The 25,085-nt window shown below is 43.7% G+C and overlaps 1 protein-coding gene across 2 annotated transcripts in view; it reads right to left on the bottom strand.

The window, feature by feature from the left end:
* Positions 1-25,085, bottom strand: part of MGMT (O-6-methylguanine-DNA methyltransferase) — a 785,996-nt gene that overhangs the window by 704,150 nt on the left and 56,761 nt on the right. For both annotated transcript variants that reach the window (XM_077455517.1, XM_077455515.1), the window contains exon 2: positions 22,179-22,213. The gene's annotated coding sequence lies outside the window, so the exon portion shown is untranslated. The remainder of the gene's footprint in view (positions 1-22,178; positions 22,214-25,085) is intronic.

The following is a 25,085-nucleotide window of genomic DNA, read 5'->3' as shown; positions in this document are numbered from 1 at the left end:
TAAAAAAATACTGAAAATTTTGAAAAAAAATTTTTTTTTTTTGTTTCAGTTTCAAAACTTTGTAAATAAGTAAGTTTTCTCCTTCACTGATGGGCACTGATGGGGCTACACCGATGGCCACTGATAAGGCGGCACTGATGGGCACCAATGAAGTGGCACTGATGAGGTGGCATTGATGGACACTGATAGGCGGCACTGATAGGCGGCACTGATGGGCAACACGGATGGGCGACACGGATGGGCGACACGGATGGGCGACACGGATGGACACTGATAGGTGGCACAAATTGGCACTGATAGCTGGCACGGATTGGCATGGATGGGCGGCAGAGATGGGCATGGATAGGCGGCAGAGATGGGCATGGATAGGTGGCACAGATGGGCATGGATAGGCGGCACAGATGGGCATGGATAGGCGGCACAGATGGGCATGGATAGGCGGCACAGATGGGCATGGGTGGGCACTCATAGGCAGCACAGGTGGGCACTCATAGGCGGCACAGGTGGGCACTCATAGGCGGCACAGGTGGGCACTCATAGGCGGCATTGGTGTTATACTGTACTAATGGATTCCAATCAGTGCCAAACAATAATGCATGCCAATCAGTGATGCCCATTGTGGGCACTGATTGGCATCCATTATGGGCACTGATTGGCATCCATTGTGCTGACTGGCATCCCTGGTGGTCTAGGGAGGATTACCTTTTCCCTGGTGGTCTGGTGGCGTCCCTGGTGGTCCACTGTGGGCATCCTCGGGGGGGCTGTGCTGATAATCGATCAGCACAGACCCCCCCTGTCAGAGGAGCAGCCGATCGGCTCTCCTCTACTCGCGTCTGACAGACGAGAGTGAGGAAAAGCCGATCACTGGCTCTTCCCATTTACACTGTGATCAGCGGTGATTGGACACGGCTGATCACGTGGTAAAGAGTCTCCATCGGAGATGTGTCAGACTGACACCCCGCAACAACGATCGCCGCGATGCGCGCCCCCGGGGGCGCGCAGCGGCTCATAATCCTGAGGACGTCATATGACGTCCGGTCAGGATTATGAAACCACTTTGCCACCGTCAATTTGTAATAGGGCGGGCGGCAAGTGGTTAATAAACACATAACTGAATTATTTTTTATATCTATCTAGCAGTTATACTGTGACAACATGGCTCAGCTACACAAATCGCCGTCATGGTACGTCGGTACCATAGACAGCCACTAGGGAGCGCATGCGCCCCCTGCTCGCCCACGGAGCCAATGCAAGTGCCCGATGGTCGCAATCCAATCCGGTCTCCCGTGATCGCTCGGGGAACGCGGAGAACCAGGATCCTGTGTGTAAACACACAGTTTCTCTGAGGGAAGAACAGACAGATTGTGTGTTCATACAGAGTATGAACCGCAATCTGTCATCTCCCCTGCACAGCCCCACCCACCCTTCAGTTAGAACACACAATAGGACACACTTAACCCCTTCACTGCCCCTAGAGGTTAACCCCTTCACTGCCAGTGACATTTTTACAGTAATCAATGCAATTTTATAGCACTGATCACTGTAAAAATGACAATGGTCCCAAAAATGTTTCAAAATTGTCCAACGTGTCCACCATAATGGCGGAGTCCCATTAAAAATCACAGATCGCCGCCATTACTGGTAAAAAAAAGAATAAAAAAAGAATAAAAAAGCCATAAAACTATCCCCTATTTTGTAGATGTTATAACTTTTGCGCAAACCAATCAACATACGCTTATTGCGATTTTTTTTACCAAAAATACGTAGAAGAATACATATTGGCCTAAACTGAGGGGGAAAAAAATTTAATATATATTTTTGGGGGATATTTATTATAACAAAAAGTTAAAATTATTGCTTTTTTTCAAAATTGGCACTCTTTTTTTGTTTATAGCGCAAAAAATAAAAACCGCAGACGTGATCAAGTACCACCAAAAGAAAGCTCTATTTGTGGGGGAAAAAAAAGGATGTCAATTTTGTTTGGAAGCCACGTCGCACGACCGTGCAATTGTCAGTTAAAGTGACGCAGTGCCGAATCGCAAAAATGCTCTGGTCTTTGGGTAATCAAATGGTCCGGGGCTGAAGTGGTTAAAGAATAATTCCAAGCATGGTATATTTTTTCATTATTACATCCAGCTTTGACCAATGTAACTATGTATATACCATAGCTGGCCAATGTCGCTGGAAGAAGACACCGCTACTTTAAAGGGTAACTTCACTTTCGTGGGGGGGGGGGGAAATTGCAAAAAAAGCAAAAATAATATAGCACATATAATTGCGACACTAATCATACTGTAATTGAATGTTATTAAAAATGACTTTTCCTTTTCAATCTGCAGCCACTGTAATTTTCTGAGAATACATTGCAATATGGCTACCTGGAGTTGTTCTGTACACAGAGCGTGTGCTGACCACTCCCCAGAAACATCATTTCCTGCTTGTGTGATTGGCTCACCAATTTTCCCAGAAGTCTGCACTAAGATGCAAGTCAGATTTCAGGCATCCCTTCAACAAAAATGTCATTTTTTGGAGAGATACTTTCAGTAGGAACACGTCTAAGACCCCTTTCACACCAGGGCATTTTGCAGGCGCTATAGCGTTAGAAATAGCGCCTGCAATCTGCCCTAAAGAAGCTGCACCATTGTGTGTAGTGTGAAAGCCCTACAGCGGTGCGCTGGCAGGACGTCAGAAAAAAGTCCTGCCAGCAGCTTCTTTGGAGCGGTGAAGGAGCGGTGTGTTTACCGCTCCTCCACCACTGCTCCCCATTGAAATCAATGGGGCAGCGCTGTAATGCCGCCAGCAAAACGCCGCTGTTGCGGCGTATTGCCGGTGGTTTTAACCCTTTCGCGGCCGCTAGCGGGGGTAAAAGTGCCCCGCTAGCGGACTAAATGCGCCGCAAATCCGGCGGTAAAACGCCGCTAAAAATAGCGGCATTTTAACGCCGACGCTATCAGCGGTGTGGTGTGAAAGGGGTCTAAAGGGATGCAGGCCCAGCAGGTTTCCCCATTAGTGCCCTGCAGCTGCACAGCTGACAGTTAATTATGAAACCACCCCCATTAGACCCACTCAGTACAGAGGCACAGACAAACACACATGGATTTCTTCAGAATAACAAAAGGTAGGAATCTGCAACAAAAATTGATATAATCCTTGCAATGTACATAGATCACCCAGAGGGGAATGTTTTTTTTCCTCAACAAAAGTGGAGTTACACTTTAAGTTATATTTAAAGCAATCTAGTCAAGCCCCATTTATACCTAAAACTAGTGGCCAGACTTGTTCTTTAATCCTTCCACAAGAACATTCATCCATATTCCAAAAAAAAAAAAAAAACATTGAATCTATCAGCTGATACACCACAGGATCCATAATTTAGTTTTAATGGCATGTGGAAAAATATTATCGTTATTAAGTCATTATCTTATTTTACGGCTAACTTCAGGACATCAAAAGAAAATGACATTATTTCCTGAGACCTGCAGCTAAGAATAGAGCAAAGGTGGGGAAAAAAAAATTTGATAAAAGTTGCTAAAATCATTCATAAATAATTAGAATTTTGGTTTATCAAAAATGGTTCAAATCCTCGACCGCTTAACAATTCCCCACAGGACTGGAAACAGCAATGTAAAAAAGGTAATTCAAATAAGCGCACCATACAAGAAAACATTACCTTTGGAATGTGTTATTGCCGCCTATTATAAGAACTTAATTTCAAACACCGCTCTCCATTGTAATGGTTTTCTTTTTAAAATTTCAAAGAGGATTACATTAAAGCAATACTTCACCTCCGAGCTATAATATCTATCTTCCTTATTACAGTACTGCATTTCATAAATACTTCTCATTGACAAGCCCAGCTAATTCCGGCTAATTTTATTGTGTTTTTGGTGCTCTATCACATTTGTGTGCAATTACCTTTATCGTTTTATTGCAACCAAAGAAAAGAATCGGGACAATTATTTGGGGAAGGAAGGCAATGGGGAGGTGGGGGGAGCTTATAAATTCTAAATCACCGTCTCTGGCATTTTCGATAAAACAGCAGCTTTATCTGAGAAAGTGGCAGGGATATCGGATAAATCATGCATCAGTCAAGTGAAGCTGACCCCCCAGTGCATTGCACAATATAACAAGTGCTTCACAAGAAACTTTCCTGGATCATCAATCATTCTTCATAATGCTACAGCAGCTATACCTAAAGACTAGGAGATTGAAAATATAAAAAAAAGAAGGGGGGAAAAAAATAGACAATAGAGGAAAACCCATTAAAACTGGATGGTTTAACCCTTTCATAACAAATAATGTATGAAATGGTCAGAAACACTAAGCCTGTAGAGAAGGCCTAGCACTGCGTTTTCAAACATGCCTAAATACCGCATATAAAAAGAAAACAACACGGTTCTGGCTAAAATGAGAATCACATTTTTTTTTGCTTAGAAGATAGATCACGATTCTCTCACATTTCTCAAGGCGTAACATCATCTTTCACATTAGACAAAATAATTGGGCTAACTTTACTGTTTAATTTTTTATTTTTTATTTTTTATTCATTGAAGTGTATTTTTCCCAAAATATTGCGTTTGAAAGACCACTGTGCAAATACAGTGTGACATAAAATAATGCTACAATCACCATTTTATCCCCTAGGGTCTCTGCTAAAAAAAAAAAAAATTATATATATATATATATATATATATATATATATATATATATATAAAATGTTTGGGAGTGCCAAGTAATTTTCTAGCAAAAAAATCTGATTTTAACTGTAAGAAGCAAGTGTCAGAAAAATGTTAAGCCCTTGTACACACGGTCGGACATTCTGACGGAAAATGTCCGATCGGACCGTGTTGTTGGATAATCCGACCGTGTGTGGGCTCCATCTGACTTTTTCGGTCGGAATGTCCGACCAACAAAGTTTGAGAGCTGGATATAAAATTTTCCGACAATATGATCCGATCGGACTTTGTCCGATCGTTTGTAGAGAATTTCCGATCGGACAAAGTGCCACGCATGCTCAGATCAAATTACGAGACCAAAGCTATTGGCTACTAGCCTGAACATAGTCCCATCCTAATGAACGAACGTCATCACGTTCTGAACGATCGGATTTTCCGACAACTTTGTCCGACAGTGTGTATGCAACACCAGTTTCAGACAAAATCCGTCGGAAAAAATCTGACGGATTTTGTTGTCGGAATGTCCGACCCTGTGTACAAGGGCTTAGACTTTAAGTGGTTAAACTTCCTGCATATTCACACAGAAGTTGTATCCCTTTGATCTAAGATGGAAGAGTTACAATGTTGTTAAAAACTTGACAGACTGCCAGAGTGAGCAGAGAACTCTCTATACTTGTTACATGAAAGAATCGGGAAACTCTGCAATACAGATAGTCATAGGGGTTGAATCGAGATTGTGATTTTTGAACAATTAATTGTGCAGCTCTAACTGCCATGTAAAAAAAACCTGCAGCCAGTATTTGCTAAAAATGCAACCTCTTTGGTCATCACACCTTACCTGCTTTGAATGCCCCCCCCCCCCCTCGTGTGCCCATAGAAAAATTCGGAAATGACTGTGTAGAGGTTTGGAGTGAAAAAAAAAGTTTGGAGTCATAAAACTGCCTCATTGAACGGTCCAAGAATTAAAGGGCAGGGGTCGCAAAAAAAAAAAAAAAACATGCAGCACAAAAAAAACCCTCACAAATACTATGCAAATACAGTGCCTTGAAAAAGTATTCATACCCCTTGCAATTTTCCACATTTTGTCATGTTACAACCAAAAACATAAATGTATTTTATTGGGATTTTATGTGATAGACCAACACAAAGTGGTACATAATTGTGAAGTGGAAGGAAAATAAATGGTTTTCAAAATATTTCACAAATAAATATGTGAAAAGTGTGGGGTACATTTGTTTTCGCCCCCCGAGTCAATACTTTATAGAACCACCTTCCTCTGCAATGACAGCTGCAAGTCCTTTTGGGGATGTCTCTATCAGCTTTGCACATCTACAGAGTGACATTTTTGCCCATTCTTCTTTGCAAAATAGCTCAAGCTTTGTTAGATTGGATGGAGAGAGTCCGTGAATATAAATTTTCAAGTCTTGTCAAAGATTCTCAATTGGATTAAGGTCTGGACTTTGACTGGGCCATTCTAACACATGAATATGCGTTGATCTAAACCATTCCATTGTAGCTCTGGCTGTATGTTTAGGGTTGTTGTCCTGCTTGAAGCTGAACCTCCACGCCAGTCTTAAGTCTTTTGCAGACTCTTAACAGGTTTTTTTTTTTCTAAGATTGTCCTGTATTTGGCTCCAACCATCTTCCCATCAACTCTGACCAGTTTTTCTGTCCCTGCTGAACAAAACCATCCCCACAATATGATGCTGCCACCACCATGTTTCACAGTGGGGATGGTGTGTCCAGGTTGATGTGCAGTGTTAGTTTTCCGCAACACATAGTGTTTTGCTTTTAGGCCAAAACGTTCCATTTTGGTCTCATCTGACCAGAGCACCTTCTTCCACATATTTGTTGTGTCCCCCACATGGCTTCTCGCAAACTGCAAACAGGACTTCTTATGGCTTTCTTTCAACTTGCCACTCTTCCATAAAGACCAGATTTGTATAGTGCACGACTAATATCTGTCCTGTGGACAGATTCTCCCACCTGAGCTGTGGATCTCTGCAGCTCCTCCAGAGTTACCATGGACATCTTGGCTGCTTCTCTTATTAGAGTTCTCCTTGCCTGGCCTGTCAGTTTAGGTGGACCGCCATGTCTTGGTAGGTTTGCAGTTGTGCCATACTCTTTCCATTTTCGGATGATGGATTGAACAGTGCTCTGAGAGATTGCGATATTTTTTTAAACCTAACCCTGCTTTACACTTCTCCACAACTTTATCCCTGACCTGTCTGGTGTGTTCTTTGGCTGTCATGATGCGGTTTGTTCCCCAAGGTTCTCTAACAAACTTCTAAGGGCTACAAAGAACAGCTGCTGTAATACTCAGATTAAATTACACACAGGTAGACTTTATTTACTAATTAGGTGACTTCTTAGTAAATGTACTCTGGATATAAGAGTAAAGGGGGCTGAATACAAATGCAAACCACACTTTTCACATATTTATTTGTAAAACGTTTTGAAAAACAGTTAGCATTTTTCTTCCACTTCACAATTATGTGCCATTTTGTGATGGTCTATCACATAAAATCAATTTACATTTTTGGTTGTAACATGACAAAACGTTGACAAATTTCAAAGGGTATGAATACTTTTTCAAAGCATTGTATACCAGGCAACCTGATTTGAATGCGCTATATAGAGGTTCCATAAGTAACATCTATGCTCACTGCCCCTTTATGTTTTAATCAAACCACAACTGAGCCACAACTAGCCCTAGTTGTAAAGGGTCCACAGCAAAAACTTGCAATGGACAAGTGTGAAAATATTTTTTTTAATACAGGGTCCCTGGGCTGCCCATGAGATTTGTACTAGTCCTGCACTATGCACAGTGCCGTCAAGGTGACTGTGACATTAGGTGCAGGTAATCCTGACTAGTACAGAGTATTGGATATGGCTCCATTTCCTGAGTGAAGACAAAAATCAATGCGTATGGTGTGTTGTTACAATTTAGATTTACAGGCTTATAGACATTACATGGTGTACGGTTGTGTACCAATATAGAACTACATGCATCAGCTCATTAGAAAACAATCTTAGACACGTTAAATAAGGACCTGTGGCATTATCGTGGACATATGAGACATTCTGCGATATCAGTCCTGTATTTAGCAAGAAACCTGAAGTGAAAATGAAAAATGACTGCAAATAGACTAAATAGTGGAAAACTACAGAACAAGGGAGTATTACAATAATTTTCATGTCTGAAGCTGGCTGTGCCAATGTCTAAAGACTATTGGTTTATTCCTGCAGGTATAATGGTTGGAGGCAGGGCTATACAGGGTCTGGTTTAACATTTGTGTTTGCCAGTGTCCCAGCTTCCTAAAGGCCGCATTATAACTTGAATGTCCAAGAATTACTAAATGAATGTCTCTCAATGGACAAAAAATAAATAAAAAATCCTGATTGGTGGTGATAGAAACAATTCCCCTTTTATCTCCAATTTTCTCTGCAGTTTTTAAAAAACAGCTGCACTGAGGAGAAAATGTGATAAAGGGAACAAAGCAGATTGCAGATTAAAGTGATATTAAAGTCTTGTTTTTTTAAATAACAAACATGTCATGCTTACCTGCTCTGTGCAGTTGGTTTTGCACAGAGCAGCCCTGATCCTCTTCTTCTCGTGTCCCTCATCGGTGCTCTTGGCCCCTCCCTCCTGCCTCCACACCAAGCAGCTTGCTCTGGGGGCACCCAAGCCGAGCCGATGCTCTGTGAATCCATTCAGACATGGAGCCGCGGCTCGGCCCCCGCCCCCACTCTCTCCTCATTGGCTCACTGACTTTGACTGACAGCAGAGGAAGCCAATGGCACCCTCTGCTTTGTGTCAGCCAATCAGGAGGGAGAGCCCCGGACAGCTGAGACTCTCATGTAACATCGCTGGCTTGAGATGGGGCTCAGGTAAGTATTTGGGGGCTGAGGGGGGAGCTGCACACAGAAGGTTTTTTTATCATAATGCATAGAATAAAATTCTGCCTTTAGAACCACTTTACTGGTAGAGTGGTGATCTGCTGAAAACTGTATCACACCAAACATCATCAGAGTATTTTTATAATTACTGTTCACCTTGGATCTCAATCATACACCCATTAGGTTATAAAAAGCAGAAGGCAGCATGAGTTTCCCAGTAAAACATTCCCATTATCAAGAGGTGCGAGATAATTAGATGCTCTAAAGCAGGGGGGCTCAAACTGGCGGCCCTCCAGCTGTTGTGAAACCACAAGTCCCATGAGGCATTGCAAGGCTGACAGTTACAAGCATGACTCCCTCAGGCATGATGGGACTTGTAGTTTTGCAACAGCTGCAGGGCCACCGGTTTGAGACCCCTGCTCTAAAAGAAAGACAACTGGGTGATAGTTGCTGCGGTGTGAGCCTGTGGGAGAAGTGGTGGGACAAATTCAAATACACTAGAGATGTAGAACTTCTGGCTACGGTGACGGGAGCAAAATATATAGTCACCTTTAAAGAGACAGATTTAAAGTACAACTGCACCATTGAAGAATGCACAATGCTGATTATCCTGCCTCGTGCATATACATAGTTTAGGAAAATGTAACATTTCCATATTCCTGCTAATTAAAGTACGGTCCCTTTCCAGGGTTGTCCTATAGATTGCTACGGCTGTGTTAAAAATGATTGCTTAGACGATGAGGCTGCAGAAAGCAAATCAAATGTATTGTCGATTTTTTGCATGGCCCTACTTTTCGCCACTCACACAGCAGAACAGTGGTGAAGATTTTGTAGCAGACTAGTTAATGTAATGGGATAGAAATAGTGTGGAAGAAGTGACGTTGCATCCACCAATGCTTATTGAGGCAAAGCCAGAACGCAGAAGGGGTTGAAGATACATTGTAAAATACTAACAGATTTTACAAAATAAACCATGGAAAAAACATATATACTTTGACGGCGCTGTAATAGTGATAAATAAATAATCATATAAGTAACAGTCAAGCATGAGACACAAAACAACAGCAAGGAACTTACTAGATACCAAGTACAGTACAGTAACCAAAGATGACGGTCCAAAAAGTAAATCAAACTGTGACAAAATTGAAGTCCAAATGTCTAATGGGAACCCAGGAGGACTTTACTGTACTTTGTATTTGCCCCAAGAAAAAAGTTAACAGGTCCCTGCTCTTGCTTATATACTATACATTCGCTTGTGAAGAGGTGTGCAAGGCACCATCTTTTACAGCTTCCCGACCAGCGCACACCGATATACGTCGGCAGAATGGCACTGGTGGGCAAAAGGGCGTACAGATACGTTCCCTTTAAGAAACAGTGCTGACGCGTTTTCTGTGACCATGACCGTGGGTCCCGCGGAATCGATGTCCACCGGATGCCCACGATCGCGTCACGGAGAGATAGAACGGGGAGATGTTTTTGTAAACAAAGCATTCCCCCCGTTCTGCCTAGTGACATGACAGAGATAACTGATCCCTGTCATCGAGAGCAGTGATCGCTGTCATGAGTGTTGTAGCCCCTCCCCTCCACAGTTGAATCACTCCCTAGGACACACTTAACCCCTTGATCGCCCCCTAGTGGTTAAACCCTTCCCTACCAGTGTCATTTACACAGTAATCAATGCATTTTTATAGCACTAATCGCTGTGTAAATGAAAATGGTCCCAAAATAGTGTCAAAAATGTCCGATGTGTTGGCCATAATGACGCAGTCAAAAATTGCCGCTATTACTAATAAAGAAAAAAAATTAATAGTAAAAATGCCATAAAAACGATTCTCTATTTTGTAGATGCTATAACTTTTGCACAAACTAATCAATATACACTTATTGCGATTTTTGTTACCAAAAATATGTAGAATATGTATCGGCCTAAACTGAGGGACAAAATTGTTTTTGTATATATTTTGGGGGGATATTATAGCAAAAAGTAAAAAATAATGCTTTTTTTTCAAAATTGGCACTCTTTTTTTGTTTATAGCGCAAAAAATAAAAACCGCAGAGGTGATCAAATACCACCAAAAGAAAGGTCTATTTGTGGGAAAAAAAGGACATCAATTTTGTTTGGGTACAATGTCACACGACCACGCAATTGTTAGTTAAAGCGGCACAGTGCCAAATCGCAAAAAAGTGCTCTGGTCAAGAAGAGGGTAAATCCTTCTGGGGGCTGAAGTGGTTAACCAATTCAGGATGTTTTAGTTTATTTAACTCCACCCTTCCTAAAATAACACATACACAAACCTTTTCATGAACAAATAATATAAAAAATGATCTTCAATGTATCATCTGTCGAAGGCTATGTTTTACCAGTAATTTAGCAAAAACATAGCTTCCTTATATGGGGGTGTTCCTCCAGAACGTCCCAAACTCATGTGATTGGCTCACTGGCAAATTTTCTCTCATTATAACACGTGACTGAACATACTATTAACTTAGACTAATGCCCCATACATGCGATCGGACATTGAGCGGACATTCCGACAACAAAATCCATGGATTTTTTCCGACGGATGTTGGCTCAAACTTGTCTTGCATACAAACAGTCACACAAAGTTGGTTGGAAATTGCGAAAGTCAAGAATGCGGCGATGTACGACAAGCTGAGAAAAATTAAGTTCAATAGCCAGTGCGGCTCTTCTGCTTGATTCCAAGCATGCGTGGAACTTTGTGCGTCGGAATTGTGTACACACGATCAGAATTTCCAACAACGGATTTTGTTGTCGGAAAATTTGAGCTCCAGATCTCAAATTTTATGTGTCGGAAATTCCGATGGAAAATGTCCGATGGAGCCTACACACGGTCGGAAATTTCCGACAAAAGGCTCCCACCGAACATTTTCCGTCGGAAAATCTGACCGTGAGTACAGGGCATAAGGAAACAAAGCTGAGGCAGCATTGGTATATGGAATTCCACACAAAATGCCACAGGCAGGAGATTTGTGGTTTCGCAATAAAGGGTTTAGCAATACAGCGATGTTGTTGAGCAGCTCAATAAAAATGGCTGCACTAATAAGAAACATTTCATCCTTGCAAAAAGATCTAGAGACAACACTCACTCCGGAAAAAAAAAAAAGTCCTATTCTTTGGCTTTGCTCATCAAGCCTCAATTTCTAACAAAACACAAATAAATAGGTTATAATATAGCTTCCAGATGGTATAGGGATCCCTCCATCCTACACAGAGCCCTTCCGAATGGCTCCCTGATTTGCTTCCGTGGTAATAAAGCCATTAATACAATATCTTCTGGGAATATCTGAAGTAAACACTATAATTAAGAAATTAACAGATGTGGATCTCACAGATAATCTAGCTGCACTCCTTCTACACTTAACCTCCATCCTCAAGTATCACTATAAAAAAAAAAAAAATGAATAACTTTTACATTTAATAAATGCTGCCTATGCGTACATCCTGCCATTCTGGCAACAAACAAATCCTCCATTCAACTCACGTTGAAAATAGGTTGATGGAAGACATAACTGCTTGCTTAAAATATGGGCCCCTCAACCCCCCCCCCCCCAATATTTACCTGAGACCCATCTCAATCCAGCGATGTCACATGAGAGCCTCGGCTGTCAGGGGCCTCTCTCTCAGGAGTCATTTGCTCCAGCTGCTGTCAATCAAAGTCAGTGAGCCAATGAGAAGAGAGAGGGGTCGGAGGCCAAGTCGTAGCCCCATGTCTGAATGGAAACAAAGAGCAGTGGCTTGGTTCAGGTGCCCCCATAGCAAGCTGCTTGCTGTGGGGCACTGGGCAGGAGGGAGGGCCCGGGGACCCAAGAAGAGGAGGATCTGGGCTGCTCTGTGCAAAACCAACTGCAACAAAGCAGGTACGTTTTTAAACAAAAACAAAAAAAATTAGACTTTAATATCACTTTAATGCATTAAGATGGGAAAAAAAAAAAAACCTTCTGCCTTTAGAACCACTTTAATTAGCATAGAACAATGTAATATTTTGAGTTTTTTCACCACAAATTATACTATGTACCATATATTTATATTTGCTTAAATCTGCAGTTTTATTGTGGATGCAACACAGGGTAAAAGTTGATGCCGTTATTGGTTTGCCATTTGGACACTTTTGAAAGTTCAGATAGCAGTCAATATTTATGTGGTCATCTGAGAAAACCGCCTCGAGAGGGAATATCTATAACTTCTTTAAACTGAGATAAAATATTCTTCAAATTCACGGTTACTTATCACAGGTGACAGGAAGTGGGAAACATAATTTTGTTACATGGTTATTAATACCACAGCTCCAGGGACATAGCATTTTAGTAAACATAAATTTGAACAAGTTACCACATCCGTGCTGATAACCTCTTGAGCCTTACTATATTAAATTGTTTTTAATATATGGTGGAGTGTACGTAAAATAATTCCCATCAGCGATCACTGACAAAATACTTTAAACGTGTAATTGTTTCCATTTCTTGCATTTTTCCAAAGGGTAACATGGAACATCGTCATTTGCTTTTTAAAATAGGTAAATACAGGGTACATTTTTATATTATCTGCAGTTAATTCTGAAAAATATGTTTTTTTTTGTTTTTTTTTAATGATTCATATTGGAATGCTACTGTGGAAATTAGGCAATGCAGCTTTGTATAAATATAAAAATGGTTATGCATGTGTGTCTCTCTCTCTCTCTCTCTCTATATATATATATATATATACGGTATATATTCAGAAATACGGGTAACATTGATGTACTGCTGTGCCAAACTAGCATAACCTTCTTTTTTATTTTTTATGTATATTCTTTACTGAATTTAACACTGACAATGATACACTAAAAGATTTGTGTTTACAAAAAGTCATATAGAGTAACACAATTGTCATATATTGTCAAAAACAAGATTGATGCAATCTGTGATGAAATCTCCACTCTACAGGTATCTCCCCCAGTTAAGACCCCACTACAACAGGTACTCTCAACGCTCCCCTTATTCAAAACTGCTACTACAGATGAAGTTGCTAAACTCCTTTCTAACGCCCACCTAACCACCTGCCCCCTGGATCCTATTCCCTTTCAAACACTACGGTCGCCATCTGACTCTATACTACACTCTCTATCCCACATCTTCAATCTCTCCCTCACCTCTGGCATTTTCCCCAATGCTCTAAAACACGCACTGGTCACCCCCATACTTAAAAAGCCATCCTTGGACCCTACCAATCCTAACAACCTACGTCCTATCTCCTTGCTCCCCTTTTCCTCTAAACTCCTTGAGTGTCTGGTTTACAACCAACTGAGTGACCATCTCATTAAAAACAACCTTCTTGATCCCCTTCAATCTGGATTTTGCCCTCAACACTCCACAGAAACTGCTCTTTTAAAACTCACAAATGACCTACTAACTGCAAAAACCAACGGGCACTATTCTGTACTCCTACTTCTGGACCTTTCAGCTGCCTTTGACACGGTCGACCACCCTCTCCTCCTCGAAAAACTTTACTCCCTTGGTCTACGTGACTGTGCTCTTCAGTGGCTCTCATCCTACCTTTTTTTTTCTTTTCTCTTTTTTTTTGCCATCTCAGTAAGTTGCATTGTACTAACGGATTCTAATCAGCTTAACGCTCAGAATCCCGCTTATTCTACTTAACATCATTGTGGCAATCTTTCTTTTCCCCCTTTTTTTTTTCTTCTCACCCCAGCTATCCCAACGCTCCTTCAGTGTCACTTACAATTCTACTTCCTCCACTCCTCTTCCCTTCTCCGTCGGGGTCCCCCAAGGTTCTGTTCTTGGACCTCTTTTATTTTCAATCTATGCCTCTTCCCTGGGTCAGCTGATATCATTTCTACGCTGACGACACACAAATCTATCTCTCCACCCCTCAACTTACTCGACAGGCCCGACTATTTGTTATTTTATTCTTGCAAAGCAATCATTTTGCATTGGAAAAAGCCCACTGCTCCTTCTCTAACATTTTGGAAGGGGTTGGTGAACACAGCATTTGCCCTTTTATATAGCTACTTATCTGAATAGGGGATTTATCCAAAAATCTGGGGTGGTCTGTCACAGATGGATGTCCACATCTGACACTAATGCTTAAGTGCTCATAGAACTGAAACTTAATGTAATCAACTTCTCTGTACCACTGCTTGTAATGTTCCTTGCTCTCATTGGGCTCTTACTTTGGAGCCGGTGTGCCATATCATATAGAGAACCCCAGACAGTGCACGGTTTGTGTATTTGATTAATTACCCAGCTATGTAACAAATTGGTGACCCCCTATACTTTCTTGGGGCTACCTAACTTATCACTGAATATTGATTGGTCAGCATATCTTGCTTAGCCAGGAAGGGGTTGGTACTGCTCTGTAGGTGGAGGTGGGTGGAGAGGGAGAGGGGGTATTTTTAGTATTGCCGTGGTTGCAAAGCTTTTTTGACCACCTTTATTGAGTGGTCTGGTTATTTTGCACTACTGCATTTTTTTATATTTCTTTTGGAGTTTTTTTTTACAAGTGTAATGTACTTTTTGTACATTATGAATTTACTACTTTACTGTACTTTTTGTATACTATGTAAAATGTACACTTACAGACCGCAAGATTTTCCCACTTAATGACCAGGCCATTTTTTTGCGATACGGCACTGCGTTATTACAATTGCGCAGTTGTGCGGCGTTGTACCCAAACAAAATTGACTTCCTTTTTCCCCCACAAATATTTTCTTTTGGTGGTATTTGATAACCTCTACGGTTTTTATTTTTTGCGCTATAAACAAAAAAAGAGCGACAATTTTGAAAAAAAAATAAAATTTAAAAAAAATCGCAATAAGCGTATATTGAATGGTTTGCACAAAAGCATCTACAAACTGAGGGATATATTTATGGCATTTTTATTTATTTATTTTTACTAGTAATGGTGGCAATCTGCGATTTTTAGCAGGACTGCAACACTGCCGTGGACAAATCGGACACTTTTGACACTATTTTGGGACCAATGGCATGTATACAGCGATCAGTGCTATAAAAATGCACTGATTACTGTGTAAACGTCATTGGTAAGGAAGGGGTTAACACTAGGGGGGCAATTAAGGGGTTAAATGTGTTCCCTCATGTGTGTTTTTAAACCTGGGGGGGGGGGGGGTTGGGACTGACTGGAGGAGGAGACAGATCGCTGTTCCTGATTAGTAGGAGGGCAGATCTGTCTCTCCTCTCCTGTCAGAACGGGAATGTGTGTGTTTACACACATGCAATCGCAGGTGGCCGGCGGACATTGCAGCCGCCGGCCACGAGCGCCGGGTCCCACGCGTCTGCTATCACCCTTAAACGTGCCGACGTACACCTACAGAGATTTGCGGGATTGTGCCAACCTGCCATAGTATGACTAAGGCGGCTGGTCGGCAAGTGGTTAACAAAAAAAAAAAGAATTTTACTGTAATAAAAAATAAAAAAAACTTTGAGGATCTGACAGCTGCTGCAGATGAACGGTGCACCTAGCACTATGTACAGTATGTTTAGGTCAGTATGTGGCCAGTAGGGATGAGCTTCGTGTTCAAGTCGAACATACGTTCGACTCGAACATCGGCTGTTCGCCCGTTCGGCGAATTCCGAACGCTATGGGCCGTTCGCGCCAAATTCGTGTGGCGCTCACGGCCCTCAATGCAATGCGATGGCGCAGTGCATTGCTGGCTCATGATTGGCCAAGCATGCACTGTGACCCCACATGCTTGGCCAATCACAGCCCTGGCAGCGAGGAGAGCCATGATTGGCCACAGGCAGGATGCCTGTGGCCAATCATAGCTCAGGCTGTGTAGTACACGCCCCACACTATATAAGGCCGCCAGCGCGGCAGCCTTGTGTAGTGTGTTGGCGTCTGACGCAGTTAGTGGGTGTTCTGTGTACCTTCAACACAGTATACACCGATCGTTATCGGCCGATTTTTCAATCTTGCTCTTCTGTAGTGGTTGTTGTCTGTGTGCCCTGACCGCAGTATACACCACTATATTCACCTCACCTATATAGCTAGCGATATATCTATCTTTTATAATAGAGCTTGCAGTCAGTGTTAGGAGCTTGTGCGCGCTGTCTGCGTGCTCTGTACCCAGTACACACCGCTATATCCACCTACATAGCTCTTCTCTATTTGAGCCATCTGCCATCTGCAGGAGTTATTGGAAGTTGTGTGTGCCTCCAGCACAGCACAGTATACATCTGTATTTACCCTTTATTGCTGGTGTTCTATAATAAAGGCATCTGCAGGAGTTAGTGGGTGTTGTGTGCCTCCAGCACAATATACACCTGTATCTACCCTTTATTGATGTTCTCTAATAGAGCCATCTGCAGGGCTTAGTGGGTGTTGTGTGCCTCCAGTACAGTATACCCCTTTATCTACCCTTTATTGCTGGTGTTCTATAATAAAGGCATCTGCAGGAGTTAGTGGGTGTTGTGTGCCTCCAGCACAATATACACCTGTATCTACCCTTTATTGCTGTTCTCTAATAGAGCCATCTGCAGGGCTTAGTGGGTGTTGTGTGCCTCCAGTACAGTATACCCCTTTATCTACCCTTTATTGCTGGTGTTCTATAATAAAGGCATCTGCAGGAGTTAGTGGGTGTTGTGTGCCTCCAGCACAATATACACTACCCAATTGCTGTTTTACCCAACTCCCTTAAGGCCATTACCATGTCTGGAAGGCCAGCAAGGAGAGGCAGACAGGCGCGAGCCGATAAAAGAGGGCAAGCAGGCTCTGTGTCTAGAGACAACAGTGCTGGTCGTGGACGCGATGCATCGTCATCATCAGCACGTGGCCATGGGACACGCTTGTCCTTCTTTTCGACAGCTGGACATGTTGAGCCGCAACATGCCAACGACTTGGTAGAGTGGATGACCAAGCCCTCTTCATCCTCCTCATCCTCTCTCACCCAGTCTCAGGGTACTAGCAAAGCAGCTGCCAACGCATCGTCTTCCCTCATCTCAATATCATCATCAGTGACTCCTTCCCTAGACCCACCACGTCCTCCTGAGGAGTCTCCTGAACTCTTTGAGCACAGTGTTGGGTACATGCTCCAGGAGGATGCCCAGTGTTTTGTAGGCTCTGATGATGATACTCAGCTAGAGGAAGGCAGTAGCGTGAATGCAGAGAGAGGGGATGCTCAAGAAGGACAGCAATCTGGCAGTCATGTTCCACAAGCTGCAGCATACTGCCAGGTTTGCTACAGTGAGGAAGAGGGAGGGGATGATGAGGGCACTGACTCCACGTGGGTGCCTGGTAGGAGAGAGGAGGAGGAGGAGGCACATGTCCAACGAGGCAGGATGCCCTCCGGGGGCCAGCTTAGGGGCAGCACACCGACTGAATCACACCGCAGAGCTCCGCCTGTGCAGGGCGCTGCCTCTGCGCGTTATTCTAAAAGTTCTTTGGTGTGGGCCTTTTTTGAGACGAGTGCATCAGATCACACCGCTGCTATTTGCAACATATGTCTCAAGCGTATCTCGCGTGGCCAAAACATCAGCCGCTTGGGAACCACATGCTTGACCAGACATATGTTGACCTGCCATGCAGCTCGTTGGCAAGCGTACCTCAAAGACCCACACCAAAGAACAAAGCGGACCTCTCTTTGCTCCTCATCAGCTGGCATCTCCAACCCCACTAGACCTTCAGTCCTCTCTGAAACCTGCTCTGAGAGGAATGAAGGTGTAGAATTAGGTGTGTCACAGCCAAGTGCTTCCGGGCACTCTGCTAGCAATACACCTACGTCCGATTATAGCAGGCAAATGTCCCTGCCCCAGCTGCTGGACCGGCGAAAGAAGTTTACTCCCAGCCATCCACATGCCCAGCGGTTGAATGCTAGCTTGGCTAAATTGCTAGCACTTCAACTGCTGCCTTTTCAGTTGGTAGACTAGGCCCCCTTCCGTGAGTTTGTACAATGTGCGGTTCCTCAGTGGCAGGTCCCCAAACGCCACTTTTTCTCACGGAAGGTGATTCCGGCTCTCTACCGGCATGTGGAAGGCAATGTCCTTGCCTCGCTGGACAGGGCGGTCAGCGGTAAGGTGCATATTACCGCTGACTCATGGTCCAGCAGGCATGGATAGGGACGTTACCTGTCTTTCACGGCCCATTGGGTCACTCTTCTGGCAGCTGGGAAGGAGGCAGGACAAGGTGCAGTAGTGTTGGAGGTTGTTCCGCCACCACGGGTCCAAAATGCTACTATTGGTTGTGACACACCTCTCTCCTCCACCCCCACCTCTTCTTCTTCCTCCATGGCCTCTTCCAGTGCTCTGTCCTCAGAACCAGCGGTGCTCCGTAGGCGTTCCAGGGGCTACGCAAGTACGCAGGCAAAACGATGCCATGCCGTGCTTGCGCTGGTTTGTTTGGGGGACAGGAGCCACACTGGGCGGATGTTTTGTCAGCTCTGCAGGGGCAGGCCGAGAGGTGGTTGACGCCACGCCAGCTTAAGCCAGGAATGGTGGTTTGCGACAATGGCACCAACCTCCTCTCCACCCTCCGACAGGGACAACTGACCCATGTGCCCTGTGTAGCTCACGTCCTTAACCTGGTGGTGCAGCGGTTCTTGGGCAGGTACCCGGGCTTGCAGGATGTCCTGAAGCAGGCCAGGAAAGTCTGTGTGCATTTCCGCCGATCATTTAATGCCTGTGCTTGGCTGGCTGAGCTCCAAAAGGAGTTGAACCTGCCCAAGAACCGCCTAATATGTGACATGCCCACCAGGTGGAACTCAACGTTGACTTCCTTGCCTCTCAAGGCCCCCTTTATCCAGACAGTGTTCCTGCTGTGCCACCCATCACACAGGAAGAGGATGAGGAGGAGGAGGAGGAGGATGACTGTGTCAGCATGGAGGTGGAGGCTGGCACTCAGCATCAGCAGCAGCAGCAGTCTTGTAGGGATGATTTACAGTCCCAAGAAACCCGTGGACTTGTACGTGGCTGGGAGGAGGTAGCTGCAGATCATGTTGTCCTTAGTGTCCCAGAGGACTCCGGACCGAATGCCTCAGCTAACCTACGCTGCATGGCCTCCCTGATCCTGCAAAGCCTGCGGAAGGATCCTCGTATTCTTCGGATCAAGGAGAGGGACCATTACTGGCTGGCCACTCTCCTTGATCCACAGTACAAGGGTAAGGTTGCCGACCTTATCTTGCCATCGCAGAGGGAGCAGAGGATGAGACATCTCCGGGAGGCCTTGCAGAAAGGTCTGTGTAACGCGTTCCCAGAGACTGGGAGGTTACAAACTCCTGGTCCTGGACAACGTGTTGCTGAGGCATCGGTCAGAAGGAGCGGTGGAGAAGGTGGCCGTCTGACTGATGCTTTCAGACAATTTTTTAGTCCGCAGCCCCAAGGTATGATTGGTTCCAGCAACCATCGCCAGCGTCTGATTTACATGGTGCAGGAATACCTAGGGGCAAGGTCAGACTTGGACACCTTTCCCACCGAAAATCCTCTGGCTTACTGGGTCTTGAGGATGGATCACTGGCCAGAGCTTGCACAGTATGCAATTGAGCTACTGGCCTGTCCTGCATCCAGCGTTCTTTCGGAACGCACCTTCAGTGCTGCTGGTGGCTTTGTTACCGATCACAGGGTGCGCCTGTCCACCGAATCAGTTGATCGACTGACCTTCATCAAGATGAATCAGTCTTGGATAACCCACAGCTACCAAGCACCTGAAGCTGATGTAACCGAATAATTTTTTTTGAAATATCACATCCCTTCAAGACTGCCTATGCTGATGCTGAGTGACTGTCCTGTTATGTTGATCGTCTATCCTCTTCGTCCTCCGCTGATATGTTGGAAGAACATTTCTGGTTCTGGGTGATGCCATCAGCCCAATTTTTCTGCACCTGTTTAACAGGGGCATTTAATTACAATCTTTGATGCAATGCTTTGCAGCAGGGCTAATTCCTGCAATAAGACTAGAGTATATGGGAGAGGTTGCAGTGTGGTGGCACCAGCACCAGTGCCATCAGCCCAATTTTTCTGCCCCTGTTTAACAGGGGCATTTAATTACAATTTTTGATGCAATGTTTGCAGCAGGGCTAATTCCTGCAATAAAACTAGAGTATATGGGAGAGGTTGCAGTGTGGTGGCACCAGTGCCATCAGCCCCATTTTTCTGCCCCTGTTTAACAGGGGCGTTTAATTACAATTTTTGATGCAATGCTTTGCAGCAGGGCTAATTCCTGCAATAAAACTAGAGTATATGGGAGAGGTTGCAGTGTCGTGGCACCAGTACCAGTGCCTAAGGCCCAATTTTTCTGCCCCTGTTTAACAGGGGCATTTAATTACAATTTTTGATGCAATGCTTTGCAGCAGGGCTAATTCCTGCAATAAAACTAGAGTATATGGGAGAGGTTGCAGTGTCGTGGCACCAGTGCCTAAGGCCCAATTTTTCTGCCCCTGTTTAACAGGGACATGTAATTACAATTCTTGATATAATATTTCACAGGAGGGCCCATTCCTGTGCCCACCCAGAGTAACTGTGAGGACTTATAGTGTTGTGGCACCAGCACCACAACCACCAAAGGTCAATTTTTCTACCACTGTTCAACAATGGCATGTAATTACAATTCTTGATATAATCGTTCACAGCAGGGCACTCCAGCACCCACCAAGAGTCACTTTGAGGGCTTACAATGTTGTGGCAAAACCAACACCTTGTTCCACCATTTCTGCAGAGCATATAGGGCAGGCCCCTACTTTCAAACATCCAACTTACAAACGGAAGGAGACAACAGCAAGTGAGATGAAAAAAGATGGACAACAAAACAAATTATACAGGGGTGATAACCCTTCCCTATGTTTTCCAAAAAGCTTAAAAATAGTTTTTTGGACTGGAGCTACACTTTAAAAATGTACCAGTTGAAAATTACAAACAGATTCAACTTAACACAACAAACCTACACAGTCCCTGTCTTGTTTGTACCGCCTGTATACTGCTGTTCTGAGTATATAGGGCCTGGGGGCCACACGCATTTCCTTTTTTTAATATGGGTACGGGGTTCCCCTTAATATGCGTACAAGACCCAAAGGGGCTTGTAATGGGCAGGGAGGGCTACCCATGCCATTTTTCTCAATGATTTTCAACCATATTGCAGGAACCAGATATAACATTAAAACCGCAAGCAGTTTTCAATGATGTTATTTCCGTTTAATGTCATTTTGTGCAGGGACTGTTCTAAACACGGGAAACACGTGGCACTTCACAGGCATACTACAGACACCCAGAATGCCCAGAATGAAAGCAGGCTGCATACTGGTATTCCTCCCTAGGTGCATACTGCCCTAAACAAAAAGTACTGCTAAGTGCACTGCCCAGCCCCATTCAGCTGCAGCAGCTGTCAGACTCTCAGATGGTGCGCCTGTGGATGGTGAGCCTGTACACCCCAGCCACAGCTAAATGCTGGAGCCTCTTGCACCATGGCTAGACATGCAGAGTGTATGGGGCCTTACCATAACTGCCAGAGACATTAATCATTCCATCAATCAATTTTTAAAACAACAGTTGACTGTGAGGAATTCCAAATCTTGTACGGTGAACTCTCCGGCAAGGCATTCCACAACACATTTAAAAATACCCCAAATCTCCCCATAAACTTACTTTAAAAGTCTTGCTCAAGTGCAAATGAACTTCCCCTACAAAAAAAAAAGAAAGAGGAAAAATATATAAATAAATGTATATAGTATATATGAGAAAACTATGAATGCTGTTAGAGACAGATAAGCACAGCATGTTGTCACGCACAGAACATTCAATGTTATCATTTCTATGTAATGTGATGCACCCTGTATTTCTATGAGTAGTGCTATGGGCTCCACATCAGGTAATATCGAAAAGGATATAAAAGGTCGACTTTTTTTCTTTTTTTTCTTGAGCAAAACAGGAATTTTAAAGTTCAGTGGGTCATCTATCATCTGTAATGAATCATAATCAACTGATGAAGCTTGCTGAAGTGCGCTCTCATCACACCGTCTGCAGAACTCCGATCCTCAGGATAAGGTTCTACTGTACGATGTACTAGAGACTGTAAAAATACATTACACATATAAAAGTAAACAGCATCAACGCAGGGCATTAATAGAGAGAAGATAAAGCCCTTCTCCGCAAGCCTTTTCCATTTCTTAAATGAGAAATGCTGCAATGTGATCAAATAACCTGATTCTTCTTCAAAGTACCCATGCCATTTTTCAGCGTAATTTTATTCCATATGACAGAGTGTCCCACGTTTTTAAAATCACATTGTCCTATATTTCCCCTCTTACTCATGCTGCAATCCCTAAACAATTAAAAACCATCAGCTTTTGAGACTGTGGAGGAAGCCTACACTGGCGTGTCAATAAAACTCAATGTTAAACATTGAGGAAGAATTCAGATCTGTGCATTGTTGTAAAGTGTGTATAGGGGAGCAAGTTGCCATTTGTTTTGAATGGCACCTCCAAACACTAATACAGTAAGGGGTAAATCACCCACACTACCTCGCACCAATTATTTTTTTAAACTGTGCAACTCCTTTTGCACAGAGTGGCCCCAATCCTCGACTTTTGGGGTACCTCAGTGGCTCTTCCCTGCATCAGATAACCCCCTAGGAGAAGCGTTCTCCCGGGGGGGTTAGCTTGCGGGCACGCTTACGAGTCCAGCATTCGGCATCCATAGACATGAATACCAGACTTGCCCCTGGCACCCGTGTCATTGGATTTGATTGACAGCAGCGGGAGCCAATGGCTGCGCTGCTATCAATCTGGCCAATCAAGAGCCAGGATCCCGTGCAGAGAGGGACAGCACATCTCCACTGAAGCATATACGGTGTTCTGCCATATAGTGTCCGGCCATCATATAGTGTCCGCCCCGTACTGCGCATGCAGAGCAGACGAAGCTTCGGAAAATCTCTGAAGCTGAACGGCGCCTGCGCCGTGAGTGGAGGTGGTAGCCCCACCATCCAAGCGGACATAGGGTTGTGAATATTAGAGGGCCCCCTTCGTGGCTCGGCCTCGCTGCACTCTGCTCTTTTATATTCCTACTCTATGTCCACTTGGATAGTGGGGATAGAACCTGGACTCACGGCGCAGGCGCCGTTCATCCTCAGCAATTTCTGGAATCTGTGTTGCTGTGTACTGCGCATGCGCAGTATGCAGCGGATACTATCGGATGGAGGACCTTATATGATAGGACACCGGGACTCAGGTATGTAAAATGGGAGGGGCTGGGGGGCTGGTCACTGCCAGAAGTTTTTTCACCTTAATGCAATGCATTAAGGTGAAAAAACACAAGGGTTTACAACCCCTTTCATTTTCTAGCTTCTAATTTTGTCATAAATATTTGGTTAGCACTGATAGAATTAAATACATAACCATAGCGCAGGTACATCACAATTTTTTTTTTTATATATATATTTACATAAAGTGGAGAGGGATTAGAACACTTGTAAGCTTTTATTGCTGTCTGTGCCCCTGTTAAGGAGATCCCCCCGCCCCCTCTCTAATTTTTCCTGTTTACCTTTATCATTGAAAGTGCAAGTTAAATGAAGTTTCAAGCTGCAATGAAATCGGAGGTGCAAATCGCACAGATATGTGACTTTGAAATTGCGTTGAAGTAGCGTGAGTGCAAAACCCTACTGGTGTTAACCAGGGCTAAGTGATTTGGCAATTTTGACGCAGTTTACATAATGTGCGATTATTATTGACAGGTCCACAGAAATCTGCAATGGATAATGCTTTGGTTTTCTTGTTCACCACTTTTCATGAATGAGCAAGCTGTGGAAGTGGCTAAAGCCAGTCATGCCTTGCATTTAAATGCTAGTACATAAAAAGGAAGGAAAAGAAAAAAAGTCTACTACCTCTGAAATGGCAGGAGAGATTTTTACTCACATTACGCTTGCTTCATCCCTCCTCAGAGACCGTATGCAAATAATATAAATGCCCGCATTTCATAGCCCATTAGTTTATCAACATTTCCACGTGAATGACAAAATAACCCTTTTCAAAAGAATACACTGCATGAAAAAGAAGCAGTGAAGGATACACGCATCCGTCATACAGTCATTTTCTGTGACTAGTATGCAATGTATCACCTGCAGCACCATCATTTCCATTCTGCCCTGATCAATGAAGATGGCTCCATATACTAACAGCAGCCGTGACCCCCACCCAACCACACGTCCGAGAGGCCTGTTATCTTCTACCAAAACACAGCATTAATAAAAATACATTGCTGGAAAAACTTCAGGCTAAAAACTAGAGCTGCATGATTAATCGTTAAGAATCGAGATCGCAATTCTTTCCCCCTCACGATCTCCACAAAGCATTTTCACGATTCTATGCTCAAGGCAACAGCTGTCAAAAAAAAAAAAAACAGGCAGTCTGCCAAGATTCACAACAATTCTCAGCTGCTGAGCAAACTATAAACATTGTAACGTTTTATCCTTTAGAGCAAAGGACTGTAAATGGGGGAAGTTTAAAGCGGGGTTCCACCGTAAAGTGGAACTTCCGCTCATCAGAACCCTCCCCCCCT

Source organism: Lithobates pipiens, unplaced genomic scaffold (assembly GCF_037356315.1).
Source record: "Lithobates pipiens isolate NorthernLeopardFrog02 unplaced genomic scaffold, aLitPip1_a1.2 Scaffold_25, whole genome shotgun sequence".
In the NCBI taxonomy this organism is placed as follows: Eukaryota; Metazoa; Chordata; class Amphibia; order Anura; family Ranidae; genus Lithobates; species Lithobates pipiens.
The sequence above is the reverse complement of the archived record's forward strand: the minus strand, read 5'-3'. Positions and strand labels throughout refer to the sequence as shown.